This window comes from Poeciliopsis prolifica, unplaced genomic scaffold (assembly GCF_027474105.1).
Source record: "Poeciliopsis prolifica strain line A6 unplaced genomic scaffold, Auburn_PproV2 SCAFFOLD021, whole genome shotgun sequence".
Classification (NCBI taxonomy): domain Eukaryota; kingdom Metazoa; phylum Chordata; class Actinopteri; order Cyprinodontiformes; family Poeciliidae; genus Poeciliopsis; species Poeciliopsis prolifica.
In genome coordinates, this window is record NW_026562396.1 from 1,199,111 (window position 1) to 1,222,463 (window position 23,353).

At 36.2% G+C, this 23,353-nt stretch overlaps 1 protein-coding gene across 2 annotated transcripts in view; it reads right to left on the bottom strand.

Moving 5' to 3' along the window:
* The window catches only part of ankrd11 (ankyrin repeat domain 11), a 115,800-nt gene that overhangs the window by 61,125 nt on the left and 31,322 nt on the right, over window positions 1–23,353 (bottom strand). For both annotated transcript variants that reach the window (XM_055045198.1, XM_055045197.1), the window contains exon 2: window positions 14,204–14,297. The gene's annotated coding sequence lies outside the window, so the exon portion shown is untranslated. The remainder of the gene's footprint in view (window positions 1–14,203; window positions 14,298–23,353) is intronic.

The window sequence follows — 23,353 nt, forward strand, 5'->3', positions numbered from 1 at the left end:
AACAGTGAAGTCACAGATGACAAACTAAGAAAGAAATAGAGAGTATTACTGGTATAGCATTACCCTCTCTGTCCACCTTAGTTCCCAGAGACAAATACTGTGCTTTCTTTTCACACCGCTCCCTACGACCTCATTTCTCTCTGGCTTTGGTTTTAGTTGGCTGAGGCAGAGCACGGAGGAAAAAAAAATTGAAAAAACACAATGAAATTGGGGCACAGGTGAAGCTGGCATGAGGTCACCAACATTTCAGAAATGGGGAAAAAAGTGCAGCTTTTGAAAGGAATTCAGCATTGGCCTTAAAGAGAAGCCATGAATTGTTATTTTACTCTGCAGTAACTCTGAGGTACTTGCACTGTAGCTGTACACCTCACACTCAGATGTCTTAAAGATTTTAAAAAATGAAAAAAAAACAAAAAAAACATTAAATCTTGAACCGGGCTGGTAAATGATTTTCCCTGTATAATAAAAAACAGAGATTAATAGAATTTACACAAAATTCTTAAATCTAAGCCAAGATTTTATAGCTTTGTTTGAAACATAAAATCAACTCAACTTTATTGTAACCTACAGCTACAATAAAGTCGTCATCACTTTGTTCATTGGCACTTAATTTTTTTTTTCTGCTCAGCTCCTCATTGAGCAAGGCTAGAAGAGTAAGAAGTGAGTTCGTCAGGCTCAGACAGCCAGCCTGCACTCCGCTGCTTTACAAACCACATCCATAGCCTGCCAAATGTATTTTTAAAACAGGGCAACCTGGATAAGTGGCACTAGCAGCAGGAAATAGTTTCAAACAGTAGAAATGTCTTTCTTCCATGTAAGGAAAGCAATAGTGAAGCCTTTGTAAAAAAGTATGGCCTAATACAAATTCTCTAAAATAATAAAGCGAGATAAGTTTAATAATGAAGCAGCTTTCCCAGATAAAAAGGAGTATAAAACAAATTTAAATTAAGTACAGTATAATACATATTTAGAATGATCAAATGATAGACAAACCATAAACACCAGGGGTGAAAGACAAATAACAGATAATATTGGAAGATAGTTTTAAGCTGAAAAAATAGAACTCTAGCATCTGTTTGTTGGACGTTAAGCATCCATCACTTCTCCTGTTTCACTCATTTAAATATCCCAACTCTCTCCTCAGCCATTTGAAGTGTGATGGGTATAAAAAAGCTTTTTCAAGTCAGATTTGTAGCTACATCAGAGAAGAGTTTTAGCTGCGATTAAAGCTGTTTTAGTTTGATGATAAAGACACAAACATATTTATCCTAATCATTATTTCTATCATATGTGTGCTTTCACTAAATACAGCTGGGATCATAGAACAACTCGGCAGCATTCACATCGACATGACATTCTTTTCAAAATATGAAACTTTTTGTGGCTCAAATGGAAAATGTGTGTCAGCCAGGAGCAGGGTGTAATGTTTTTTTTTTTTTTTTTTTAAACAGACATTTAATAGAAGGAGAAACTTCTAGCAAGAACAAGGTGCTTATCTCTGTGAAGCATATGGCAGATGTTCAGGACAGTCAGGTGAAATGTTACACACACTGCCTAGACAGCCCGATGGCCACACAGAGCTTCGTCAGCGCTTCAAACTGCAATAAAAATGTCTGCAACACAGTAAGTCAGTATAGACCTAAAATAGTGTAGTGGTGCAAAATCTGCACACCCAAACTTTTCACTCTTTTTGCCAGCTACAGAAACTAAAATATGGAACTATCACTGGAAAAAAGTTAGCATATGATAAATGCTCAAAGTCAAAAGGCAGAAAACGTCTATCAGTTTGAGAAGAGTCGTTCTGACCGTTGTTTTGACTGCTTGTGCACTTCAGTTATGTTGCAAAAGCAAAATCAACACAGACTTAACTTTTAATGCCACCAGGAGATTACATGTTTTGTCATCATTTATATTAACAAAGGAGTTGCATTTCCACATCTGTTTATTCACTTGGCATTCACTGCTTAAATCTTGAGTTTAGGATTATGAGTCATCATATTATTCACAAAATAAAGGCACTATATCCAACTAAATGTATTCTGTGGGCGAGTTTGAAGCTTTGAGATGTGAATTGGAGCAGCAGAAAAAGATGGAGGGTATGAAATAGACAGTAAACACACCTCCAATGTCTTATCTGAACACATCACTGTCACAAACAAGCTACCAGCTCCTAACAAGCACATAAACTCTCTAAATGGGAGGGTGGATGAGTGTGAGTCACTCTCCCCTTCTGAATATACATGGTGGGAAAAAAGAAAACAATATCTGTAATCTACATTCTAAATATGCAGTGATAATATCAACCTATACTGACTGCTGAAGGTGGATAATGGTCCATTTATTGAAATCATTGATACACAAACCAATGTGATTTTGTTGAGGCGGAGTGAGAAATATTTGGTGAAGTCAATTGGATTTAGCTAATAACGTAATACCTCAGAAACTTGTCATCTTACAAAAACGACAAACAAAACAACTATTTTTGTACTTCTTTGCTGCTTGAATAAAGCATAAGCTGTGGTTTTCCCATGAAACTCCACTGACAATCCCTGTCTTGTAGACACAGGCCAGTGACCAAGCCTAACACACTCAGCCTTGTTTTACTGGTTCAGGAGAAAAATTATATTCCTACAAGGGGATGCAAAATATTCTGCTTGTCGTAATTATAGAGTTGAATGAAACTGAAAGAATGGCACTAGGTTATTGGGTAAATAAAAACATTGGACAAAAGACAATGGACAATGATTGACTCATGAAGACACAAGCAGTTGCAGGATAGTGGTGTTTAAACATGCCTGGCATGTGCAGAATAAGCCACTGAATGCCATTGCTACCAATAGAGTGTTGCTCTACCCAACAACGTTTCTAAATATAACCCTGACAACTGGAGCAAACGTTGAATAATGAGATGGAAAAAAAGAATACATTGCGAGAAAATTTAAGCAGCTAAAATTAAACTGAAAAATCAATTTTTTTCTCTTGGAGGGGTCAAAACCAACAATGAAACAAATATTCTAGGAATTTCTAGATTTTTTTTTTTATCCATTTAGAGGTATTACTAAATACTAAAATCCACTTTCTAACTATATATAAAAAAATAAGAAGACGACCTATTTATGCACACACTATTGGTCCATAGTGTGTGCAGTGTGTTGTATACAGTGCAGCATTCAGACTGTTGACGTTGCAGTGATAGTATGGTTTCAGTCATGATGTATCCGTGTTGGCAAAACAAGAGCGCAAGTAACTTGAATAAAGCAGTCAATAGCAGACAGATGGGTCAAAGCGGCCATGTGTAATAATATTGAATTTCATAACCTACATGTGAAGACTTAAAAATATCTGCTCGTTCAGCAACAAAGGCAGCTTTGTTCCATATCTAAAAATATGCTGATATAAGCCTGATATCAAGGGTGTGGAGCTTGTGAGACCGCCGCAGCAATGCACTTACTTACATTAGTCAAAGGTCACAAAAGAGGCGAGCTCCACTAGATGGGGAACAGCAGAAGAAACAAAAGCAGAGCTATACTGATGACCTCTGTGGAAAACTCCCTGAAAATGTACTTTGTATCTCTTTAGTGATTTGTGTGCCTAAGTGCAATCAATGAGCTTACAAAATACCTATAGAAAAGATGTCTCTAAATCACATATTTTTCCCTCTAATGCCTTTTGTTACTGCTTTTTTATAATCGTTTACATGTCTGAAACAATAAGACCAAGGCAGTGAAGGTTAAGACTCACAATTCTCTCACAATTGTCTGAAATTCATTTATTAAAACGGTCCTCCTCTGATTTCACTTATTTTAAAAGGTTTCACAGACCATTAGACTACTGAAGCTCAGGCCCTGTGAGGTCACCTCTTCCATATGCATTTTCCATGTTGTGTTTTAACCATCTCAGGATGGCATTTTTAAAATGTTCTCCTACTTATGATCAAATAAAATCTAAACTGGTATTTGGAAGGACTTGCTAAATCAATAACTGATAGTTGAGACAAGAAACCCACAAATTATGAAATTGCTGTTCTAAATTAGCTACATGAGCAATAACACTTATGACAACTCTAGTGAAAGTCATGGAGGTCTGGGGAAAACCACAGACGTCTCTGTCCTGCTAACCCTGATTCCATAATCTGTTCTCACTTTTTTAGGTCGACAGCAGCAGGAGTCGGTGTGGGGACAATGGACAGACTGTTGGTGGAAACACAAGTCTGGAAGGAAGATTTCTGATTACATCTGTTCATTAGCCCACATTTGCTCACTATAGGCAGAAATCCAGAAAAGGTAAAAAAAAAAAAACAAAACAAACAACAACAATGCAAAGTCAACAAAAATAAAAATAAAAACATTCTTCTTACACAAAATGTTTTTTGTTTTTTTTTCAGTAAAACAGGGAGACTCTATTGATCTTTCCCTGGGATTTTCTATTTGGAGTAGTTAGAATAGAGGGAGAGTGTTCCAGAAACTTTTCTTGTTGTTTATTGATTCTCCATTAAACCAGAACTCAGCACTTTCTCTACCAACGATGCGACTCTCAAATGCCTTGGATGTACACACTTGGATATGCAACCCATTTTCATGCATTTTACCTCATGTGCATCATAATGGTGATTGCTTCATTAACCATCCTAACAGAAAGTATAAAAATATACTGAAAATGTAATCAAAGTAGCAGTAAAAGCAGTTGTCTTGAGACTGAGAACTGGACTACTGTCACAAAAAGTTCCGTTTTATGGTTTCTTTAGTTTATCTTCCTTCATCTTAACGTATTAATGTTTATGTTGATGTGTTTTTTTTATTCTCACTGCTTTCAGAGAAAAACTACAATAGCAGTGTTCTCCTGGCCGTTACCAAGAAAATAAACATTTGCCAACTCCATAAAAAACTGTTTCTACACATTTCTTGTTTGTTTCATTCAAAAATTAAATATTCATACAGTTTAATGCATATTTTTTGAAGATAAGGACCCAATATTTTAGCTAATTAAATGTCTTTCAGTTGAAAAGGGAAAAATGTTTTTATATGTTTGACTGAATGCTCTGAAATTGGGTTTGGAGATAATGATTTAAATACATAACCTAGAGCAGTTCTGTTTTTGACAGACTAGATGGTATCAAATGTGCATATTCAGTCATTACAGACTCTACAATGATACTATGTCATTCTGATACCACTACATTAATTTATAACACCTATCGTGAAGCTTTTATTGGAAAATCAAGTATTACCACGTTTTCCAAGCCCGGCAGAAGTATAGATGTGAAACAACAATGCCAGAAATGGTAAATAATTTTCTCTTGAAGTTTCCTGAAACATACATAAACTAGCAAAACAACAAAGGTGACAGTGCATCTGAAACATGCCAGTGTTGTGGCTGTAATCACTAAGGAATACATTGCTTTCTACACAGCTCAAGTGTCAACTTCTGTGGCCTCCATAATGAGCTTTACAATGGTGGCGTGCTACTATATTAGCCAATGCAGGGTTAAGGTATAAAATGTATCTTGAGTTGATAACTACACAGATTATATGAATAAAATATGCTAAAAAAAGTGTTTCTTTTTACCTAATGAAATACCAAACACTCAAACACATTCAGAGAAACGAGACCGTCGCCTGGGAGGTTAAAACACTTGTAAGTAAGCAATGGGGTCTAACAAGCTGCAATGACTCCACACTACAGCATACACCAGGAAAGGTAAGAAATTCGGTGAAAAAAAATAATATAAAATAAAAGTGCTGCTTTGGCTGAGAGATCAGACAGCAGAGTGCACCAGAGGGAGATCGAGCTGGAGAGAAAAGGCAGAGTGGATCCTGACAGGCAGTGCAGAGGCAGAAACATGGCCTGTAAGCAAAATTCTGCTTAGGCAAGACTTCTTTCACTGTCCTGAGTTTATGTCCATTTTCCCTTTTTTGTAGTATAAGCATACATACACACACGCACACACACATTTGAACACAGACTTCTGCTCCCTTTGATGTCATCTGCAAAGAGCTATGCAGGTGGAAAAACCCTGAAAGAATATGGTGGCATGGGAACAGTTATGTCCAAACAGGTCCATCTGCTTCATCTGCCTTCCTAGCTGCTGGCCCTAAACTAACTTTCATACAACATGCAGCTAGTTACAAAGTACAAACACATGGGTCAAATGAATCTGTAGACGGAAAAACAAAAACAAATCTTATTTTAGAAATGTCCTTTGTTATTTAAGGCAGTAAAAAACTTCTATATACTCTTAAATGAACTTATGGGCTTACATATTGGTTGGGCTGAGAATATGATTGTACAAACTCTAGTGCACATGGTGCTGAGATCAACTTCAAACTCTATGCAAATGGGAAACATGCCCAATTAATAATGAAAAGCTCAGCCATTTCTATGTAAACAAAACCAATCTAACAAAAAATACTAAATAAAAAAAAGCAAGAAAAAGATACAGATTTGCAAATGCTAACTAGTGATTGTGCAAAAGAAACAAAAATAGTTATGAAAGTATGGGTTGATGATTATCAATATAGTTATTGAAGTACTCAGCATGAGTAACAATTTCATATCGTTCATATTTAGAGAAAATTTTAAAGTCTTAAAAGTAAGGAAATTACACTGCACATCACTGATTTATATTAGTGTGATAAGTAGAACTGAGATTGAATAAAATGTACATTATATATGAGCATCAGACAAAATGTGAAAACATAATGTAATAAAGAAGTTTCTTTGTTCAAGCTCAAGTGCATTACAATAAAATGTGTTAAAAACAACAACAAAAATCAGCTCTGTGATCCTCATTAGAACACCAATAACTGTAATATCACAGTCTTAAATGAAGATTTGGATGAAACATTTCCTATAATCAGATTTTAAGTTTGATGCATTAACACACTCCAAGCTAATAAATGTGGCCAGTGTCTGAGATGCTAGAGCACATGGAGAGTGATGGGGACATTGTGAAGATGGAATCGTTTTGTTTTTTTCCCCATACTAAATTATAATTCTGGTTCCAATATAAGTTTGTGTTGGCATTTTGATTAACAGCCATAGAATTGCCAAAACGTTACTTTGTTGACAAAATTTCTAACTATTCATGCAAATACAGATAAAGTGTTCTCCTTAGATTTACTGTCACAACAAACATCCCAAAGAATATATGCAATTTGTAAAGAAGTCCACCAAGCAACAAGAGGCTCTGGTGTTGTGTAAATGACTGAGGAAAGTAAACAAGACAGATCCCAACAGGTCTTAATCGACCAGCTCAGGGTTTTGTGACAAAAAGTAAACCAATGGTGACTGTATATAACACTTTCAGACTTTAAGCAACCAAATAAAATCCCCCACAATTTTCTTTCCAACTCTAATTTCATTTATAACTTCAGATGCACATAGTTGTATGTGAGAAAACAAACAGTCCACCAGGGAAAAGTGCATTCCGACACATCATCCTACAGGACATAGAATTATAGAGGAAGTAAAAGTGTTTCTAAAAAATAAACGGCTGTTAATTTTTTATTTTTTTTTATGTGATAGCTTAACTCTTTGCAGATCACAGTTGCCATGGATGGTTTAGTTCAACAGTGCTAATCCAGCTTCAGAGAAACACATAACCATTATAATAGAGGGGGAAACTATTCTATAATAACCATCCACCTGTAAGGCCTTAAAGTGGATAAGCATGTCTTAACCCATTCCCTCACTTACTGCATGCAAACGCACGACTGCAATAAAAAAAAAGAAAGAAAAAAAAGACATGGGCATAAAGAGTGAGATGCGAGACAACGTGCACTGCTTCACATCCTCAAACAGGGTATGCTGTTGCTGAAAGAGCAAGGAGTCTAAAGAAGAAACACCTGGTTAGGGAGAGGCCCTAACCTGCTCAACGTCCAGTTTCTTTATCTTTGCGTTTAATCTACAAAACAAAGATGTTTGCTCTCTTCCAGGACAGTTTTCCAATATTGAAACACTGAAATTGAGGCAGAATGACTTGTTACAGGTATTGATGTGCCAGTGAGTGAATAAAAGACAGAGACACAGAGGGGCGTGCAGACTTACAGTGTGTCAGACAACAAGGTCAGCCCATCCCCAGAGAGGTGTTGGCTTTCTAACAGAGTACAGCTACTTGAAACCAAGGTCACTGCTCTGTGGCTGTGAAAGGGACAGGGGAGAAAGGCCTGGCTGGGTCTGCTCTGCCACATGTGTGTTCAATGAGTACATCACCCAGTATTTTAGAATTTTTGGGTGTGAGTGCGTGCCTTCATGTTATTACACAAAAATATATTTTTTATAAGTCTTTTAAAACTCTTTGGAAACATTTTAACACCAAATACGTCGACGCATTTCCTTTTAGATTTGTCTCAACTGCGATATTTTGGTTTACGATTGAGATTTTAATCACAATACTTAATAGTGATACTATAACCATTGAAAGGGAAAGAACAATTGTCAAGTACAAATAGTTATTGGCCCCATGAGACACCAACCAAAATGGGAGGAATCACAAGCTTTTAAAACAAACCTTTAATATCTGGAAAAGGTTTTGATTATAGCCATGTTCACTAGCATTTTCATTAGTAGAAAGAAGAAGAAAAGGTCCAACGCCCTCATTCAAATATGAGGCTAGCATGTTCATGTGACATTGTGACATTGAAAGGCTTTTTATTAGGACGTACATGCAGCTGTCAAATCCTCAGTGGACTCCGAAACTCATCGAGAGGTGAAAGCATGAATAGGATTTTCTTGTAAACATACAAACAGGTCTTTGTTCACAACATCCACAGGGGGCTGAATGAGAGTTATTGGGTATACAAACAAAACCCAACCGTGCAGGGAGGGAGGGCTACTTCAATGTTATCTTATCCTCCACCACCTTGGACAAGGGCCTAGCAGCTCTAAAATTAGCCATCACATCTAAACACAGTCTTTGGTGTAGCACCTACTCTTTGATGGGAACTTGGCTCTCGACTGATGCAGTGAAAGAACACCCAATCCCATTTCCAAATGCAGAGATGTAGCCAAGATTGCATACAAATGCAAGCCAGAGACTCAGAGTCCTTGACAATCTTGTTTTTTACATTTTAGAGGGGAGCGGATGATTACCTGATTTGCATATTTACTGTGAACCGGCATAACGAGCAGTGTTACTCCAATTAATGCAGTTACATGTTCTTTTTTTCATTTCAAGATAAAAAAGGTAACGAAGGAGTCTAAATTATATTGACAAGCCTAAAAGCAAATAAGACTCAAGCTACATCACATTGAGATGTGTTGTGTCAGATTAGTTTTACAGCAATGCAGCATGAAAACTAATAGGACTATTTTATAATCTCACACCCATTTTTCAAACACAAGCTTCCAACGGAAGGGATTCAAAGAACACCAACATTTCAAGCAGTTATGAGCCTAAATTGTGCAAACATCAATAGCTACCATTTACAAGATCATGCTTTGCCATGTATTTTTGATGCTAGACAGCATCTACCAATCAATCATTCTCCAACTGCAAAAAGGGGAAAATAATCATCTAGTAATACTTGAATATGTTTTGTGTATTTTTTTTTTTTAAATGCAACAGTTTGATCAAAACCCTATGTCTTGGTAAGACAAAAATATATAAAAATACAAAAACGTGTTGGTACTTGGTTGTCTTGTTTCCGAATAAATGATCTTAACTGATCAAGATTTGTTTTTTTGTCACAGATGAGATGGATCTCTTCAGATAAGTTATTTGACAATGCCAAGTAACTGTGGTATTCCATTTCAATTATGTGCATAGTTGCATTACACAAGAAATAAAAGCATTATATCAAAACCAATTAAATGTGTTTGATATTTATTAGTAGTACAGCACCATAGACAGGGAAACATTTGCTCATTTTTTTTTAATAAAGAGGTTTTGTAATATCATGTTCACGTGATACTGCAGTCAATTTATGTGTACCCCTAAAACAGGACATTGATTTTTATAATACCACATGCATTTATTTAAATTTTTAAAAAAGGTGGCATTAAAGCACAGCATTATGGCTAAGACAAACTTCTTTATACAAAATACACTTTTAGAACAACAAGACCAAATCAGATGCCTTCTATGTAGCTGTATTAAAAGAATGTGACAATGAAAATCAGAGAAATACTTCAGATTGCCATAGCCATAGCTAAACGGGTTTAAGAGTTTGTCCTACTACAGAAATTACTGTATGTATTTAGGTAACATTTAAGCATAGTTAATTGAAATATAATGTTGCAGTTAAAATTAATTCAGCAAATCTTGCTCACCAAATGTCACCATTGGTAGTAGAGGGAACTGTGTTAACAACTGAAGCAAAGTTTCAACTAGTGATCTGTGGCAACTTTTTCCATCAAGGATTCACAGCCTTGTTTGTTGATTGAGAAGTCATGGAGCTGTAATGAGTGCTTTCATCCAGTGAACTTTACAGAAACTGGAACACAACTATACAACAATCAAATTCTAAGGAAAGTAAAGATTCATGCTTTGTTTGGACCCCAACTCCACAAACAGAGCTGAACTCCCAGGTAGAAAGAGCAAGCTCTACTCTATGAGAATGAGGATGAGATAAAAGAAAAAAAACAGCAGCCAACAGGGGAATTCTTTCTCACACTGTCTTATAGTCTGTCAATATTGAGAAATTCAACACAAAATGAACTTGTAGCCTCTGTGCAATCACTGGACATACTGAAATCCAAAGCCTTGGCAGGCAATAAAGCCAAGTGCTGCATCTCCTTGCAACCCATTTCATTGAAATTGTATGACCAACAGTCGAACTGAAATTCCCCGGCCTAAGATGTAAGCTCTCTGCCATTCAACTGGCTATTAGCGTATTCCTCCACACTCCGAGCCACAGAGGCTCGCCTGTTCCCTGCAAACAGACTGCTTTTATAAAACATCAGTATGCAGTCTGCCTCTAAGGGAAGGGGGAGGAGCAGCACAGGGGAAGGAAAAAGGGAAGGTTGGGAAAACAAAGCTTTTATGGTCGTCGCTCCAGCCAGGCCAGGCAGAGCCGCAGTAGCGGGGGCGAGTTATGTAATGTGACTGGCAGGCCCCACTTCCCAGTTCAGATCTGCTGCTCACACTAATCCCTCCTGAGGAACAAACCCTGCTTTGGAAGAAAAGGAGGAGATAGAAGTGGAGCTGTGAGGAAAAGCAGTCGAGGTCTGAGATTACAAGAATTTTAGCCTTTCATCTGCACCAAATCGAACTCACCGACATCCACCCTCTGAGCTTCACTGCTGAAAGATCACAGTCAAAATATAAGCAAAACCACTAATGACCGGCTACGGTGCACAGTTGCTAGTTCTGTGCAAACAGTCTACATGCAAAAAACTGAAACAATATATATTCACATTGCATGAAGCAGGCAAAAAAGAAATCATACTAGGGATGTGCCAATATAAAAAATATGGGCTCATACAGATATTAACAATGTAGTTGTGAGTAATAAACGAGATTCAATATGTCTTTCCCCATTTTGTTGAAACCCTGAAAAAAATGACCAGACCACTGACATTTCTTCTCTGCCCCAGTGAAAAAACACCACAATCTTGTGACCACAGAAAAAAACTACATGAACATTCTCCCCCCTCCACTTTGAGAAACATAAACAACAAATGGATATATACATCAGCTATTAATATTTACCCAATTTTACTTATCGGCCTAATACTAATGTTTAAACTTTTTCTTATTAAGATCAGCCGATAACGATATTAACGCCAATTGATAGTACATCCCAAGATAATACCTCACATCACTGATTCTAATATTATTTTGTTGACACATTCATTTATAGTTGCATTTGCCAAACACAGCTCTGATGGCAACTCTTTACAGGAAGCTATAAATCACTTCACAAAAATGTTTCCTTTAGACAAATTATAAAATTATTTTTAGATTCAAAAGTCGAGGTCCTAACCCGTCTGTAGAAATATGAGTGCAAAGAGAGTTAACAGCACTGAGCAGCACTCAGTTCTGATGTTGGAAACTGGATTCTTTCAGATGATCCTTCTTCATAAATATTAACATCTTTTTGACGTCATTTATTCAGATGTAGATGAAGTCGGAACACTAGTCCAGTCTTGGCACGTTTAGTACTCTCTTCCAAACTATGGCTTCAAAATCTTGGTGCGAAAACGGGCCACTATTAGATCAGCACAGGACCAGACTGTGTAAAGCATACACTACCAGGCACCTCACAAATACTCGAAAACTCAGCTTATCGACTCCCTCCTTCACCAACTAATAAATATTAAAGCAGAGGATCATTTCAAACCTCCCCTTCCAGCACATAAAATCAACATGAAAACAACTCAGACTTAGTCAGAAACTTAGTAAAAATAAAAAAAAAATCTGTGCTCAGTTAAACTGGTCCTTTTTAAAGATCAACTGAACTTTTTAATAACACATAACAAATTTAATTTTTCATCCTTTCTTACATCATGCCATTTAAGATTTTTTTACACATAAAAAAAGGAAAAAAATCCTACTGACAGTTGTTACCATCACAAGAGTCCAACCTTTCAAAATAATGAAAAACACCAATCTGACAGTGAACTGCATGTTAGGAATTCAAGTTAGAAAGGGTCTGTTGTGATAAAATTCAGATGAGCAGCATGTGGAAAGCGCTGGCTGTGACCGGGTAAATCAGAACAAAGACAAAACAAGTGATCACCAGCAACTTCACTCAGTTCTGTCAAACCATGAGACCAGGTTTAGGATTTAAACCAGTTAAAAATAAAACTCTGATTCTGATTTACTGAGCTGCTTGCCTGGAAAGCATGTGACTGGCATCACATGAGGTATGGGAGGAGGAGAGTGGCAGAGTTTGGTGTGAGTGTGACTGAGTGTGTATGCATGCAAGGGTGTTTATCCAGGCCCCGAATGCACACACGCAACATGTATCCAGGCTATTGGCATTAAAATAAGCTTTGTGATTAGTTTTCCTGGTTTACACTGATAGAAAGAAGATTTAGGCAATTCTTAAAGAAGATTTAGGCAATTCTTTCTGCTCTGCAGGAACAGAAACAGCTCTTGTTCCTGCAGAGCCACAAAGAGAGCCTGACGGATGGAGACGAATAGGTTAAGGGGGAATGAGAAGAAAAATTAATTTAAACAAAGGTGAGGAAAAGGTCAAAACACTAGATGTTTGTGTAAGGAGCCATTACAGAGAAACAAATATCAAATAAGACAAATTTGTCTGTTTCTAATTTTGCTTTTGTAATCAGATGTCAATATGCCATTTACGATTTATTTTTAATTAAGTTTGTTTGATTCTTACAATCTCATGGTGTCAAATTTATGAATTGTGTTTATTTTACCTTCCTCTTTAAATAACCCTGACCTCTCTCCACATTGCATCTACTTTCTATTCTCACTAATATCTCAACAACTATATTAGTAGGGATGCGATAACACTAAATGTGACAAAATTTACTCTAACTTTGCTTATGCTGTGTTAATATTCTTGACAAAGACATAATATACACAGTTATTTTATGCAAAAAACTACAACTTTATATGGAATTTCTACTACAGTCACACAACCAACAAGAATATTTGATGCGTGTTGCCATGTATATGTGAAATAGAGACTGGGGGATTCGGTGGACTTCTGTTGGACACATGCTAGTTGTGCATTACAGAGGCTGTGACCTACTTTTTAATAGACAAGCACACACACAGCCTCTGACAAAGGGACAGAAAAGCAGAGGTTAGGCACGCACTAAGCCTCATTCTTAATACATGCATTCCAGTGGATAGAGCTCAATACTACTGTGCTTTCAGCCTGCCTGCTGGTACAGGCATCTCATCTCTTGCATGTCTAACAATACAAGGTAAAAGCAGATACCCCTTTGTGAAATTAAACCATCTCTGAAAAGCTTTTCATTTACTTTTAACAGTAAAAACACAAACTAAAATTTAAATAATAAAGCACGTCACCTGAATAATATTCACTTATAGAATGATAGGTTTTGAAAATAGCCAAGTAAGACACAAGGTTTCTGGTGGCACATCACAAGGAATGCCCATACATGATGCAACACAACCCATATGCTGAAGGAAAAATATTTTAAAAAGCCTAAAAGAATAAGCTTAAATAGGAGCTCACTAAAAATGCCTCAACGGAAACAGCCTTCGAAAAGGAGCAGAAACAGGCTTGCTGTGAAATTCTCTAAAATATATTTTTGAACCTACCGATTCCATGGCTGTGGGAGAATGTCAGTGGGCTAAAATCCAACAAGAAAAAAAAAAAAAAAAAAACACCTGGTGCTGTAGCGTCCCCACAATCCTGAAAAACAAGATAAAAAATAGCATTAATTCCTGAATCAACACAGTCACACATTCCTTGCCATAAATGTGTCTATATGTGGATACAAAAGGGTCATGTTTCTCCCTCCAAGATCAGAAATTGCACAGTTTTCTGGCACAGTAAAAATGGACAAAAACATAAACATAAACTTGGGAACTGTAAAGCTATACAGCTATACAGAATCACAAACCTCAATACTGGTTCTTTCTATAAATCATATAGTCTGAGCCTCCTCAACAGTAGATGGTTGCTCTGCCATGGGGAGGGGCAGATTAACTATTCATTGATATTTATGCTCCGAGTTTTAAATGTTAAGGCTCAATTGATTCATGGTCTTTGTGGCCAATTATGACTAAATTACAAGTGGCAAACTGATGCGGATTCAGAACAACATTAAAGGGGGAGCAGTATTGGGAGTCTAGTTTCACTTTACAATGGTTTTTAAAAAATGTGTCCACAGCCAACCAGGCTTCTGTGGGTCGAAAAACACTGCGAAGTTATGGTGGCAACATTTGGAAAGGTTTAGGGTTTCAAAAGCACTAAAATCTTCTGTCACATAGTGTCTATGGGTTCTTTTAATAAGTCCCCATAAAAAGACCCGCTGTGACCAGAGTTGTCTCCCACTGTCTCGTGGATAAAAGTAATACCATTCTGCCCCACTCAGCACCTATTGCTACACACTGCTGTTGAGCTGGCTTAAAAAAAACTTGTATATTCAGCACTCTGAAAATACTTTCGGTAGCACAGATCACATCAGTCACTCTTAAGATTACAATTGGTAAAATGCAAGCTCCATGCTCGTTAGCTGACTGACTGCAAAGTCTACTTGAGCAGACAGCCTGACTAATGAAACAGCTGATACCAGTTCTGAACTCTTGGCGCAGACACACATTCCATGTTTAGTTTACTTTATTAGTATATTTTACAGGGACATTGTACAAAAAAACATGTAAAGCTCAATAACATTAAACTAAAAATATTCAACTGATTATAATGTTTAGCAAGAAATATCAGAATTTGAAGTTTCAAAAAATAATTAATCAAGCCCATCGATCACCTTTGTTTTTATTAATCCCATTAGATAAAAATGACCAGCATTCCCTATACATGCCAAAAACATGTATCAAGCTGAAAAAGGAAATGGCAAATTTTGATTACAACCAAATTAATTCTAACTTGATCTGAGCCTATCCAACTAAAACTAAACTATTATGATTAATATGGATTTTAGTTTTTAATCTCCACAGTCCTGTTGTCTACATGTTGAAAAAAAAACAAACACACAATGTTATCCAATATTAGGACTCAAAAGTGTTAAAGTACTGTACTTTAGCCCTAAATATATTGTAGTTTGGCAAATACATAAATGTGATGTGAAAAACAACAATATACACTCATTAATTTGCATAAACAAAAACAGATTTATAACCTGGTCAAATTGCTACAAGACTCCCTTGATGACATTTTCTTCCTTCAGGAAAAAAAAAAAATCATACATTTGATAATCCAAAAAGCAATAATAATAAAAAGCGTACATAGCAATGGAATGAAAATAAGGTCAAGGTAAAAAAATTTAACAAGATAAAATACGAGGCCAGCCTCAGCTTTTACCTATTCATCTTTGTCACAGGTGCAAGTATTAAAAAAGTTTTTTTTTTTTTTTTTTACTTCAGTAAAGCAGGTGGTAGATGCAATGTAATTCAATCATTTGCGGGAACCAGATAAGGTCCCAAAGAAATACAGCAAGGTTCGATTGCAGATTGATAAGCAACATCCACAAGCTACAGAGATGAAACAGTGTGGGCTTCAATCTGTTAAATTTGCGCATTCCCTCCAGTTTTTCTAAAATTCCACACAATGTACAAAATATAGGAACCCATCATAACAAAGTGCCAGTCTTATACCAGATACAATGTCTGAAGCCTGATGAAAATGATCTTTTTAATTGCGTCTTCATCATTAAATTAGGATTAAATTGGGTTAGTGAACCTCTGAATCTGCAGAGCACTGCTGTAGGAATTCAACAGTTAACAGTAAATCATCTAAACATGTTTTCCATATCTGAAACAATAGATTATACAGATGTAAGAGATGAGCAATGCACTATATAAATGAGCAAGAAAAACAGACATGGGTTACCAATTTTTAAAATCTGCATTTTTAGCTAAACCCAAATGCTGCTCCTATAAACTTGATCACAACACTCACAGCAGTTTCTCTCTGAATCCAAAAGGAAAGTCAACAAAACATTCAATTTAATGATAAATTGCCTCCTGTCTGTACCAGCTCTGCCAAGTGGGCATGTGAAATAGTTAGTAAGGCTAAATTAATTCAGATTTTCCATGCTTTGGCTTTCTATTGCTGCAGGACATTTAAATGGATTTTTTTTTTTTTTTAGGCAAAACAAATCAGAATGTGAGGCCAGTCTTGTGGACCAAATATTACAAAAATAAAAGAACAGGATGTCTTAAAGGGTGTGTATTTCCAGGTACCGTGTAATGTCATTCAGCAAAAAAGTAATTTTGTTACATTCAGTTATGGAAATGCTGCATGTCTCAAAAACAACTTAAAAGATATTTGACTTTGCATCATAGTCAAATTGGTCTCAGTCTCTTTAAGAACCGACCACTGTTTCCAACACTCCCTCTTCAGCATACAGTGTTTATCTAATCTATAGTACCTGGAACACATACCTTCAGACTTTCATAACTTTCATTAAAAGTCATGTTAAAAACATACTTGGCCACCTGAACGGTATTTTATTGTCCTTCCAACTCTGAACCTTTTGATCTTGATCTGTCAGATCTATATCAGGTGTGAGTATAGTAGACATTGTGATGAAAAGTAGTGAGGAAAATGTGGGGCTACTGTAATGGATATCATCACTGCAATATTCATCGGTATCAGCTTGTTTTTCTAATATTAACTGGACACATCCAGAAAGTACTACCTCCCTGACAATCTGCTTGGCCCCCCTTCATGCAGTGAAAATGACACGGTCAAAAACACCGGTCACAGAAAATGGCTCCAGCTTATTAAAAAGTTCCCACAGTGAAAATCCACGAGAAACAATCTGTTCTCGTCATCGTACCAACTGGGTTTTCTGTATTTAATGTTCTGGCTCAAAGAGTTCACAAAATGCTAAAGGAACATTGCTACTATGTTATTGTTGTCTTAGCACACTTGTGCTCTGATATAAAAGATTTTAAATTACTCTAAATTGAACAAGCACTTTTATATTCAATGCTAAAAAAATTTTGTACAAATTCAGTACAATTTAAAAACTTTAACTGCTTATGATCTTAAAAGAGAACATGTCAATACTTCTCACCTAGAATACAATCAAGTTAAATTAAAAGATACAACAATAAATCTGACATTGTTAGACTATCATTATTATTAATAGGATAAGTAACTTTTGAACAGTAAATACTATAAATTCACAACATTATAAAAATACATTTAGAACTCAGTGAAATATTGTAGCCCTTCCCCCTAACACCTACCCAGAACAGGGCTTTAATCAGGATTTAGGCAGGACGACATGTGAGGATATTTAACAGAGGCCCAGTGTTGGGCTGACATTCCAGTAATTATGGTTAACACCCCCTCCACCTTGGTCTGAACCCGCATTTGTTTCATCTATCTGGATTTAAGGCACCACAGAGGGATGTAAGACCACTAGCAAGTAGAATCTAGTTGTCAGATTTAGCACAGGAAGGGTGGCAGGTGGGACTGCAGCAGGATTAAGGCCAGACCTCTTTGGGGGCTTTGAGGAGTGATGATGATGATAGTAAGATGCGCTTTTGTGTTTGTACTGAAGCGAATCCTAAGGGGAGTTCCCCTATGGGAATAAGAGCACTAATCTGTTGAAATAATCAAGGCACAGGGAAAGAAAACAATTCCTCATGATTACAAAGTAAACAACGTTTAACTAAACACATATCCATAGGTGGAAAGTGTTATACATAAAAAGGTTACAATGAACTGTCTCCATGACAATCTTTGCATCTCTCTAAATTAATGTAGTGGAATCTGTAAATATGAACACGTTTCGATACAAACTTCTTGAAAAACTAATGGTGCATGCCCTAGTTACAAGTTTTCTAGGAGTACACCAATGTGAAAATATGGACTGTAAGATGACAGATAAAAAGCAAAAATAACAAATTAAATATCGGTTGATAATATTGGTTCAGTTTGTTCCATCAGACCGAGACTGATACATTAAAGAAATTAATAACAATGGCCGATACCGATGTCTGTGCAGACTTACCATGCGTTAGTAACAAATTTCCCAGAAAATAAAAGTATAGAAAACCGTTGGCAGGTGTGTGATCCAGAGCATAAGCCAGCCAAGTCTCTGTGCAAACAGCTGACAGAATGGCTACTCACTTCCAGAGCCATCAAAGAGAGAGCAATATTCAACAAAGTGCCACCCAAACAAGGCTGTCTCATTACTATATACAATAACGATGTAATGGTGCTTTATTTAACATTAATCAGCAGAAGCAAGTACCTGTGTACTGATGACATTTTAATTACAACTCAAGCAGTGATATTATTTCTGACAGTCCACCAGTTAGTTAGTAAGGAACGCCCAAAAAGCCAAAATTTGTGGTTGTTGCGTGGAGAACACACAATGGTGTCCTCTGTATTAGTTCCACATTTTTTCTGAAATACATTTTTTGTTCATACTCAGAAATAAGTCTAACCACAGTTAGACTTGGGTGTGACCTGTTTATGACCCCAAAGCAACCCAAGTGCAGAAGTAAGCAGGCATCACACAGTACCGCACTTTTCAGGGAAGTAATAATGGACGTCTACCGATCAGTTTTTAGGTTGCAAAATATTTGGAGGTAACAGTATTTTCTCAAAATCATGACATAAAAAAAGGGTTGGCATAAGATGTATTTACCAAGTGTGGTAAATACATCAAATACATACATATTTACCACACCTGGTTCCCTCTGGTGCAGAATTGTGATGCATGTCTCACGTCAATGACGTAGAAGTCGGATAAAGTGTGACACGACTGTTCAGACTGCAAAAGGTTTGAACCTTATTGGATACATATCTGACTTAGTACCACATATGGTACTTCCTGGTACAAATAGGAGTTTTTGGGGGTGAAAAGATCAAAAATTGGCTGTTCAGCCTAGTATAAAAAAATCAATTATGGGTCGCATATCAGATTTTGTAAACCAAAATCAAATTTGGCCTACATTTACCTGCTGTGTAAACATCGCCGTGGTAAGTTATAGAGGAGGGTATGTTGCCCTTCCTCCTGAAAAACTTAAAACTGAAAAATCCATTTCTTTGTCTACTTCATCACTGTAAAACAAGTGATTTTCCTCAGAGAAATCTTGGGTAAATGTACTGTTTAAAGCAAAAATACAATGTCTGGTAAGCTTCATCAAGCAGCTGCATTACATACGTTAGGGATCCTATCGTTTAAAACTTCAACAAAACCCATGGCACCAGCAAGCAATTGTTTGTCCATAGCCGGGTCTCCAGACTTTTTGTGCAAAACAAAGTGTAGAACAAGAGGCAGGTTTCAACCAGGCGCGCTCTCCCCAAGTGCCCATTCTCCCTGCAGCCTTTCAGTGGCAGTCAGCAGCAAATATCAGATGAGAGAGATGATGATGATCAAGTTTAACTTTGCCTAAAATATTCCAGAAGAACTTCTCCTCACCAAGTTCAAGTCAGAAACAGTTCTTTACAAAAAAAAAGCCTAAATGTAGCTTAATGTTCAGTTTGATATGTTTGTGAGCTGTTGAGCAATGTTGAAGCATTGCGTTAATTTTGATTTTCTTGCATTTAATCATTTTATAACTAACACATTTGAGTAAATTGTACAATTGTGCCGCAAATTACATTGTTTACTAGATTGTGAATATTTTCAAATCAATATTGACTACATGAAGAGTGATTACAAAAAACACTGCAAAACTACAAAGTTAAATGTGATGCAGTTGAGAATTTGGAAGCACCCATCTTTTGTGTGGCACACCAGTGCAACTAGAGCAAAATGTTAGCAGCCTTTCTTCTCAGAACTCAAGACTAAGACAGGAATTTCTGGTTTGTAGATTGTTTTAAGCCTCTTGTATACTTCTGTAGCAGACTTAAAAAAATAATACAACCCTGTCTAAAACTTCCCAAAACCTTTCAGCAAAAATGTGATCTGATGAAACCAAACCTGAACCTTGGTCACAGTTCCAAAAGGGATTTTTGTTTTCCTTTTAGAAAAACATCCCAGTACATAACCAAAAGAACACCATATCCACAGTGAAATATGGTGCACTTCACAACAAATGGAACGTTTTGTCAAAGTCAGTGACATCAAACCTTTCCAAATACCAGTCAGTGTTAATCCAAAATCTTAAGGTGTCTGCCAGAGAGCTGGGAGATGAAAAGAGATTTTTATACTAAGAATAAATCTAAATGAATTCAGGTGCAGCTTTTGGAATGCACTAGTCAGAAATCAAAATTAAACTTAGAAAACCTGGGAAGTCTCCTGGAAAAGGATGTGGAAACGATGCGTCTTGGCAATCTGAAAGATTTGGAAAAGTTCTGCACAACAAAATGGGCAAATACAACAACATCTGGATTTGACATGTTAACGGACTCCAAAAGAAGACTGAATACTGAAATATAACTTAAAACTTTTCCATTTTTAATGTAAATAAGTAACATTAACAATGGAAATTTAATCAAAATGAACTACACCATAAAAAATATTTTACAAAACAAAAACCTTGCATTTTATGAAGTATTGCTTTTTATTTCCATTGTGTTTGCACTTATTAACAAAGTAAAGCAGTAATTTCCAATGCCTCTCTGTTTAGATAATTTTATTCTTATGGCAAAATACTAAGTTCAATCCATTAAAAAAAAATTTTAATTAAACTTCTCAAAATTTTAGAGAGTACAAACAGACATACAAAACTGAGTGGGGAAAAAAATCATTGTCATGTGAACAAAGAAAAAAAACCTATGCAACACATCCCGAGTGAGGCAGGAACAGAGATGCTATGGATAACATAAACAGACTGTCAAGGCCCAGAAATAAACATGTGGGGTCAATGGCAAAAACTTATTGCAAATTACAAATAAGCCTGTTCGGCTACATCTCTTCAGTTTGTAGATTCTGCTTAGCATTCTGTTCCAAATGCACAAGCACTGACTTCCCAAGTTTTTACTATGAAAAAAAGATGTCTGCCTAAGTCTGTACAGTTAAACCCAAACGTCTTTATGACATTTGGGAAAATTAGATGTAAAACTACACTTGAAGCCAGTCAAATAAATAGCACATTTCTCAGAAGATCATAAAATGATATAAAGGACAAAACAATTTAAAAGAAAATAACAGTTTTTATTTATATTTAATGAAACAAAGGCAATGGCAATTTAATCGAAATACACCTTTTTAAATAACCCATGCAAAAATGTGTGGAGTTCCCTCAACACATCATCAGATCCACAAAATTAATAGTGGTTCCAATCAGAAAAGTATTTGGTCAAAATTAAAAGATTATGCTAAACCTAAATATAGTATTGGTACTATAGATATCACTGGGCTTAATGGCATCACTGTATCTTTATATATACGTAATACGAAGCCAAATAGGAATGAAAATGCATCCACTGAGTTTGTTTCTTTTTACAAGTTACAAATAACTAGATACCAAATTTAACCGTTCAAATGCCAATAAGAAATTAATTCAGGAACAAGACGTAAACACAAACTGCACACGTAATCCATGGCAGACAAAAGTAAAACCAACAATTGTGAAAAGGTGACAATACCAGTTGCCCAACATATCTGAGTGTCTGAAAAAGATAATAGAAGCATAAATATTAAATACACCAAATATTAGTAAACATCACTGCATACGTCAACACTGAATATATGACACTGTATATGTGAATTTCATCAATGTCTACATTTTCACCATTTATCCACTTTAAAGTGACTTTAGAAAAAGCATGTTTGAAGAAGAGTGTCTTCAGTTACTGTTTACTGAACAATAACTGTCAAGGCTATCAAGACAAGGTAAAAGCAAAGCAACCTCACTTGATTGGTCAAGGCACAACATTGTGGAAATAGTGATCCCTCATGTTTTATAACTGGTCCTTCAGAGTATGAGTAGATTTTGGTTTAAGGAACTGAGGGCTCCAGATAGAGTATAAGGCTTTAAAACTCCAGTGAAACAGAAAGGAGTTTAAATGTGCGATGACATGAAAGTTAGCAAATAATCAATACAAAGACTTTATAACAATAGTGATGTCGGCAGCATGTTCTTTAGCTGAAATGTTTTGGACCGTATGAAGGGCACCAAGTGATTTGTGCAAGTGTGTGAAAATGGCACTAGAATAGTGTGGACAAAAGAAAACAACAGCATTAATAAACATATCAAGTTCCTGTTCTGACACCAACCTTATTAGTCTGGAAATGTTTCCTCAATTATAATATGTTTCAGACAAGTTATTTTGTCATAATCTTCTAGGGAGATTGATGCTTAAAAAACATCAATATTTATTAGGCTTTGCCTAAGTTCAGACGTCCAATCTGCTTCCTGATCGGAGTAACCATGTCCCCTGGGGCAATACTTCCTCAGAGCTCAGTTAAGAAGAGTCGTTTTGTAATACGTTTGTAATTTCTCTCATGAACCAATGTAAATCACACAATTTAAAGAATTTCAACATTTTAAGAAGTTGTAGAGCCTCATTAAAGTGATGATATTAAATGTATTAATGATCTTTCCAACAGATAACATAGCAAAACAATAGTTGACAACTCTGTTTTGAGGAAAACATGATGGGGTTTGAATGGAGACTGAAGCTTCTGTTCGAAACGTCCGATCTCAACCTCTCAAAATGTTCCAACAGATTCCCAACAAACTATGAAGTCCATTTAGTAAGATAGCAAGATTTCCATTTTCCCCAGACTGGCTTAGAAGTTAATCAGATAATACTTATTTTGAGATGTGTGGGAATAAATTAAGTCTAATAAAGCCAGATGACTAGTTTTT